Below are 7,833 nucleotides of genomic sequence, written 5' to 3'. Positions count from 1 at the left end.
AGGGTATTTTGGGGTTTATCTATCTACAAAATTTCAACCCCATTAAACTTACCATGTGGCAGATGATTTTGCCATCCAAAGATAATTCTCTTAAGAAAAAGTTTTTTTTTTTTCTCAGGCGGGCATGTTTGGAGAGGCCATTAGATTAACCAACATTGGATTTTCAAAGTTTTATAATACCACATAGAATATTTTGATGGGACTAATACTTGACGTATGAATAGGCGACCCATCTAATTTGCCATATAGTAGTTGTTGATATTTAAAGTGGGCATGTAGGAAAGGATCTTTATCCCCTGCAATTCTCTGCCCGATCTAGTTCCCTTAGTGCCCCTAACAAGGGGGGCCGCAGTAACCAGTCCACCCCTGCCCGAACACTCTGCCCGGGTTGGGCCTGTTAAGATGCACCGCCAACCATATGTTGCTGTTGAGGAGATTCATTGTGAAGCTGACTGAATCTTGTACAAAATAAGGAACGGCCATCTGAATACCTGGTTTGTAGGAAGTAGTTAGGCGTTGCTATATTTAAGGGATTGTTGCTTTTATTTAGGAGATTAGTTTATTTAGAAGTCTATAAGTTGTACGTTTGGACTCTGTTTTTAATCATCAAATAATACTCTATAAATGTCTCTATTATCCAGTGAAAGAAGTTTGGTTGCTATCTCTTATTATTCTGATATTTTTCTTAATAATTTGGTATCAGATCCAGGCCCTACGTCACGGGTTCGAGTCATAGTAAGGGCTACATAGGAGAGGGCTACTTGGAGTAGAGTGAAAGCCGTCAAGAAAGGGTTACCTGTCGCCAGGAAAAAACCCTGGAGCAGAGTGGAGCCGCTTGAAAAGAGTTACCTATCGCCATAGTGAAAGCTATCTAGAGTGAGAGCCGCCGAGGACGACGGCTACGGAAGCGTGGTGGTCTGTTATGTGCCTAATGGGGCCCACTCTAGTGTATGGATGATAGATTGGGCCAGCCTAGTATGGGATAGGTTTAATGGCTTAATTTAACACGTTCCATCAGTTTCGGAGCTTTTGATGTATCGGTCAAGTACCTAACAGGGTCCACCCCCTCTTATTACAGGCACTAGGGAATTGGACCGGGCAGGGAATTGCAGGAGATAATTTTCCATGTAGGAAAGGGCATAGTGGAACTAGACTACAAATTATTAACTGGTAAATAATAAGTTTTTATAAAACATGGTGAATCAGAAAAGGAAAAAAAAAGTAGCAAGGTGTTATTCACCTTACATATGTTTAGATTGGAATTGTAGTTAGTACATTTGCTTATTACACATGTATAAGTGTATTGTGCTATCATTGTAACTCATATATATTGTGTTGCAATTTCTAAAAATATTCCTTCGTATAAATTTTCAAATATTGTAAAAAAAATGCATATTTTAGAATTCCCAGAGAGAGAGAGAATGAGTGCTAGTTTATGGTACATCGGCAGTGTGTCCAGATTTTTCCTTAATTTTAATTTCAATTACTTATGATATTATTTGTAAATAAGAGACTAGTTCCCCCCCCCCCCCTCGTTTATGAAAATTGGAAAACAAAACTAATTAATAGTAGCTACAAAGTCTGAAACATCAATGTTTACCATAAAGTTTCACTTGTTGTTCCTCGCCTTCCTAACCAATAAACGAGTAAGCTCGACCACATCATTGTTAATACACTTAAGAGAAAACTTCTTACAATTAGTAAAACCCAATTGAACATCAAACATTATGTCGAAACTTTGCTTTCAGATGGAGGAACCTGTGTCCCCAAGCTTTGTCCAACCCTTCTGTCCTCCAATGGTGGGATCTGTTGGCGAACTCCTTCCCACGACCACACCACATCCTTGGCATTTGGAATCAATGAATATAGGTTATCAGAATCTGTCCATGCCTCTGCTGATTAATATCCCATCTTCCCACTTGCTTCAATCCCTTGAAGAAGACCCATGGCCTTTGTCTTAAGTTCATCTACTACCACACCATAACCAAATCATGCAGAGATAAACTAGTTTTAAAATATAATAAGGATGGCCTAACCAGTCTCTTTGGTTGAGACATTGAAACTACCAACATAATATGTATAGACAAAGAGGAATGAACTGAAAATGAAACAATAGACTACTTACCCTTTTGCTTGATGCGAGGGTCGATGTGGCAGTTCTAGATTGCACTAGCACTCGTCGAAACTGTTTTGGGGTCTCCGGGAATCCTAGTTACTCAATGTCTTGGGGGATAGAAGAACTAAAAGAAGAACCTCATTAAGTTTCTTCCAGTCCTTTAGGGCTCTCATCTCTCTCATGGGCCACCACCCCAAGCTTCTTCAAAATGAGGGGGGATCTCTATTTATAGGCATGGAGTCCCCTACCTCTGCAGCCCCGCAGGGGCTGAATCTACGGTACTGCAAAGGCAAGGCCTGAGGTGCCTCAATGGTAGTGTCATACGGCACCTCTAGATTGGTAGAAAATGTCTTTTTGTGGGCCAAAATTTTAATTGTGATATCTCTCACTTCGTAAGTCTGATTTTCGTGATATAGGTGTCTTTTGAAAGGCATTGAAAAGAACTATCCAACGATATAATAATTGATTTATGATTTGGCCAAAAATATGTTTAAAAGTGGGCCCGAAGTTTGAGGTATTTCTTAGGGAAAATTTTTGGCAAGACAATGGCTAAATCAAACCATTCTGCACAATTTTTTAGGATAGGCTTTAAAATATAAAACACACTTGTATGAAAATTTTGGGACCATGCAGAGAAGTATTGGGGGTTAAAGTGGTACTTTCAAGATTCAACAGTTTTGTGGTCTTGAAATAGTAATCTACATAAATAATTGTCGAACATCATCGCCTTCACGTCAAATTTTATATCTAGGGTAAATCTACCATAGGAGCTTTGATCAATTATAGAGGGATTTGGAGGGTGCACCTAGCCCAGGGGCCATTTTGGTCATTTTACCTAGCAATGATCCTAATTTTTCGATATTGAGATTTCCAATGAGATTCCGTTAGATTCCTTCCATCACTGTTGATGCACTTTCCAGGGTGAAAAATCCAAGGCCTACAGGGAGGAGATAGATAAACACCTTTCTTGGGCTCAAAAGAGCTTGTTGTCTCAGTTCGGAAGAATTTCAATGGTTATGTCATGCTCCCAATTGAATTCTAGCCTTCAAGGGTATTTTGGATATTTTCTCATTTTTGGGCTTTGTAGGGGTTTTTCGCTCTCACAAGGGTTTCTCAAACTTTTCTCTAGATTTTATGCTTTCTCCAGAGTTCTGGGGTATCTGAGCTACTGAGGTCTTAGAGGTGTTCAGTTGTGCTAAGAGGTATTTTGAAATGAAGGGAAAGGCCCTATTTATAGGATTTTAAGACCCAGGGGTAGTTTGGGGATTGAAAATTTTGTGGTGCCACCAAAGGAGGCCTGGCAATGCTGCTAGATCTCTCTTTGTGGTGCCACCAATAGGGTGCCACGTTGCACCCTCTAGTTGGCACCTTTATGATCGGTTTCAAATTGATTTTGGGAGATCAGACTATCAGATTTTGACGAGGCATATATAGTTTAAATTTTTTTTTTTTAAGTACTATTCATTGATGCACTGATCAACCATAAATTTATCCATAAACATAGTCAAAACCATGCCTAGGTCTGCAAAATAGGTATTTAATGAAATGATAGCCATATAATGTTGTCTTCATACTAAGGTCTAAAATTATCTTTTTTATGATAAGAAAGTTATTCTAAAGTTACGGGAAATTTTGATAAGCCTTGGGCACCCAATTCACCCTAGGAGCAAAATGTTCATTTTTCGTCGAGAAATTCTAGGAGTAATTTTAAGCTTTATTATCACTATTGGAGATCCCTTGGGTGAAAAATTCCCAGTCTACAAGTTGCAATAGTGATTGAGAAACAAAACATCTATCCAGATACTCCTTGATTAGATTTGGTGGTTTTTTGTTGATTAGACCAAGTAGGGGACCCTGAATTCTTATTTCTTCCAAATTATAGCAAAAAATAGTATTCTTTAAATCTTGGGTTGTAAAGGTCCATTTGGATCAGAGAACAATCCCCAATTTATCCAAAGAGTCAAGAATTTTATTAAGGGTAAAGCTGTTTGTAACCAACCCGGTTACAAGAATGTGTTGTAACCGGTCTTATTTGCCCAACTCACTATACTCATCAACTTCTTGAGGTAAGGGGTTTCTTTGTAATTTCGCCCTCATGCTCCCTCTTCCTCTTCTTCCTCTCACTTTCCCTTACCCTCTTCCCTTCTTCTCTGTTTCCTTTTCTTCTCCCACTCCGACTATCCCTCTGTCGCCAGCCTACAGCGTGCTCGGGAACAAGTTCTTGCAATGGAAACAAGGGGTGTTCCATTTCATAGCAAACCTGGAACCCCAAGGGCCTGAACTTCTCCTAACTAAGTGACAAGTATAAGATCCCCAAACAACAATATCCTTAGAAGCCATTACATACAAGTTGTTTGGCCACAAAATCGGTTTCAGACATGCAGTGTCTGTTTCGATTAATGACAATTTGCCAAGAAAAATATGTTGGTGAATGGATATCTTTGGGACTTTCAAGTTCACAAAGAATGAGAGACAAGGGGTGGCGTTTCCTAAGAATGTCGAAGACCGGAGGAAATTGCAGACTAGAACTCCCACCTCTGCTCATCCACATCACCCCCTCTACAATCCCCGCCCCCACCCCTTTGGCAACCTCCGCCACCACCCCCTCTTCTTCCCCGCCCTCCATCCTTACAGACCATTCCACAGGCTGCCCTGCCCCAGCCCCTGTTTGTTTTAATTCCTCAAACTAAAAAAATGCTCTTTCTGTGGTTTAAGGAGACCCAGGCAATCTGAAAACACCAATACGCATACAAGACCAAAAGGAAGAAGAGATAGCTAAAACCCAGGTTTTATGAACAAACAAGGCGGGTCGATGGTCTCAAAAAATTGATTCTCAGAGAGATAAGTTGCCATGGCGAAACAACAAGAGGAGGTAAAACCAAAAGTGGAAGAAAAGGGAGGAAAATCACCAATGGCTGATCCAGTGATTTTAGCTTTAGGAACTTGCTTTGTTTCAATTCCTTGATTGATTATGTAATGGACAATCTTTTTTCTAAAACCAACATCTTTCCTCGCGTGTGAACTACAATCTGCTGTACCCTTCTCATCTTCGGTTGCTATCCATCTCTTCAGAACGGAAGAGGAGGAAGCGAAGGCAAACTGGCAGAGGCGAAGTGATAGGAGAGGTTTAAGAGGGGAGGTTAGACTATTTTAGGAAATTAAATCATTAGACATTTAATTATATTGCCACATCATTTTGTGAAGGACAAAAGTGTCTGGTTACAAACTCTATTTGTAACTTGCTTGGTTACAAATAGACGCACCCCTTTTTATTAAAGTCACCAATGATAGAGAACATACTGTTTAAAGAGTTATAAGAAGATAATGTGGCCTTAAACGCAGATCAAAGAGAAATGAGGTGGTGCATGTAGACAAATCAAAACCCAAAGACATCCCTCCACCATCGAATCCTCCACTGATATGGCAATAAAGTTTGGCATAAAATCTACATTAGAGATACGGATTCTAAGTGAAGCCAATACCCATAAGCCTCCCTTTAAGCCTTAGACTCCTTCATTGTTAATAAAACCAACGGATTTAAACAATCAGAAGGGCTTAAGAAGAGGAAACCTATCACGATCACAACACACTAAGTTTCGTAGAGGAAAACCACATCAGAGTTAATTTTACACACATGATGAGAAAGACAATTCTTTGAGGTTAGAAGATTGAGAGAGAAGATCAAGGGAAACTGACACAAGGTCTCGAATTCAGCATCAGGAGAACCAAGTGCATCATCAAAATGTCTCTTTCGTATCTTACCTTGAAGCATTGGAGAAGAGATCTTGTCATGGTCAGAATCATCCATGGCAAAACTTAAGAGTCCTCCAATGGAATGTTCCCATTGGAGAAGAGATCTTGTGATGGTCCCAGAACTTCCCCGCCTACTCTTGTCATTGAATCTATAAGCTTTCCCTGTTGGATTTTGTGTTTCCAAAAAGTAGTTTCAAAGCTTTCCTTTTTTGAAATATAAGTTTCAAATATGAAAAACCCTTTCCCTCCACTTTGTTTTGATTTTGTTGGAAACACTTATATATGTGTGTGCATGGTGGTTTGAACCAAGGACCTCTTGTGTAAACTTGTAAGGAAACTTGAAAAGGCATGAGAACCTCTTCAAGTTTAATCCCACATTGGTTAGGGACAAATAGAAAAGTGAGCTAATATAAGCTCATGTAGCTTACAAGGGACAGAGGGTTCTAAGGGAAGTCTCCCTTGTCCCATGTGTGAGGTTGGGGTTCGGGGTGCTTTTCACACATGCGCGTGCCGAGCCTAGCCGGACCAAGCAGTGGCCATGGCCGAGGTCAAGACGGGGCGGGTGTGGGTGTGGGTTCATATGATGTATTCTTTTTGGTAAAATACATACACCCACATACATGCACATGCACCCGTTATCCGAGATGGCATCATGCACATGCATTGTAGTACGTATAGGCACATGCATATACATGCACCCATACGTAGGGACTTGGTATGTATACATATCTATACGTAGAGGGGTCTGTATATGGGGGTATAAATGTCTATACATGTACAAGTGTGTAAAGACACATCCCATACGTACAGGTACTAGTGGGCCTATATATACAGATGGGCTTTGGGCTTCAAGATATACAATTCGTGCAAGTGTTTCTTATACTCTTCAAACAGTGTGTTCTCTGCATTCTGTTTGTTTCTCTTTTTCTTCTTCCTTTCTGATTACTAAGTAATTACCTTCGGGTACTCCGTATTGTAATCACTCTTGGAAGCTGCCAATTGTGATTGAAGTGGTTTTATCTTGGAGGTAGAACGCCAAGGTCAACCCGGATCTGCACGTATAGGGGGGGTTCAACACCTTAAGGAAAGTACTCTCTGTACGACTCCACTTGTGTTGCTGTTTGCTACTTAGGAAGAAACAAGGAGACAGTCGTTGTGGTACTGTAAGTTGTTTTATTTCTGTATTTATTTTGATATTTCATTCGGATATATATATATATATATATTATATACAAGCAGATTCTGTCAAGTCTTATACTGATTGCCTAGAATCCTATTTCTAACATTCCCTTGTAAACGCTTCCTCTAGAGCATTAGTAGACATAGCAAGGATTGAAGCAAAAAGCAAGAGAGAGAGAGAGAGAGAAGAATTTCTAGTAGAGGCATTGTGGAACGATTATTTTGGTAAAATTTTTATGCAATTTATTGATTATCTTACTTTTTATAAAGTTCATATTAAATGTATGCATATGTTGAATAACAAAAGTAAGTAAAACAATTTTCAAACAAAATTCAAGTAAAATCCATCTGACAGACTCAGGGTAACCAAACAGTTTTTCATATGGATTCAGTATGAATCCAACTGACGGACTCCGGGTAACCAAACAGTTTTACAGATGGATTCAGAAGGATTTCATCTGACAGACTCCGGGTAACCAAACAGTTTTTTTTTTTCTCAACTACGAATCCACATGAACCAGATTCTTAAGAAGCTGATCCAAAATCAGAATCCGACTCCGCCGACACCTCCAACTAAACACGACCATATGGTTCACACTAGATGTGTAAAAGTGCTTTATCCCCACAATTTGCTTGCCCCTCAATTTCCTCAATTCCATCTAATAGTGGACGGAAATGACCACCCCAACCCTCTACCCAAACATACTGCCTGAGGTGGGGTCCACCTCCCTCCATTAGAGGGAATTGAGGAAATTAACGGACAGGCAAATTGAGGTGATTTTTTT

The sequence above is a fragment of the Telopea speciosissima genome, chromosome 11 (genome assembly GCF_018873765.1).
Source record: "Telopea speciosissima isolate NSW1024214 ecotype Mountain lineage chromosome 11, Tspe_v1, whole genome shotgun sequence".
NCBI lineage: Eukaryota > Viridiplantae > Streptophyta > Magnoliopsida > Proteales > Proteaceae > Telopea > Telopea speciosissima.
This window is presented reverse-complemented; position numbering follows the sequence as displayed.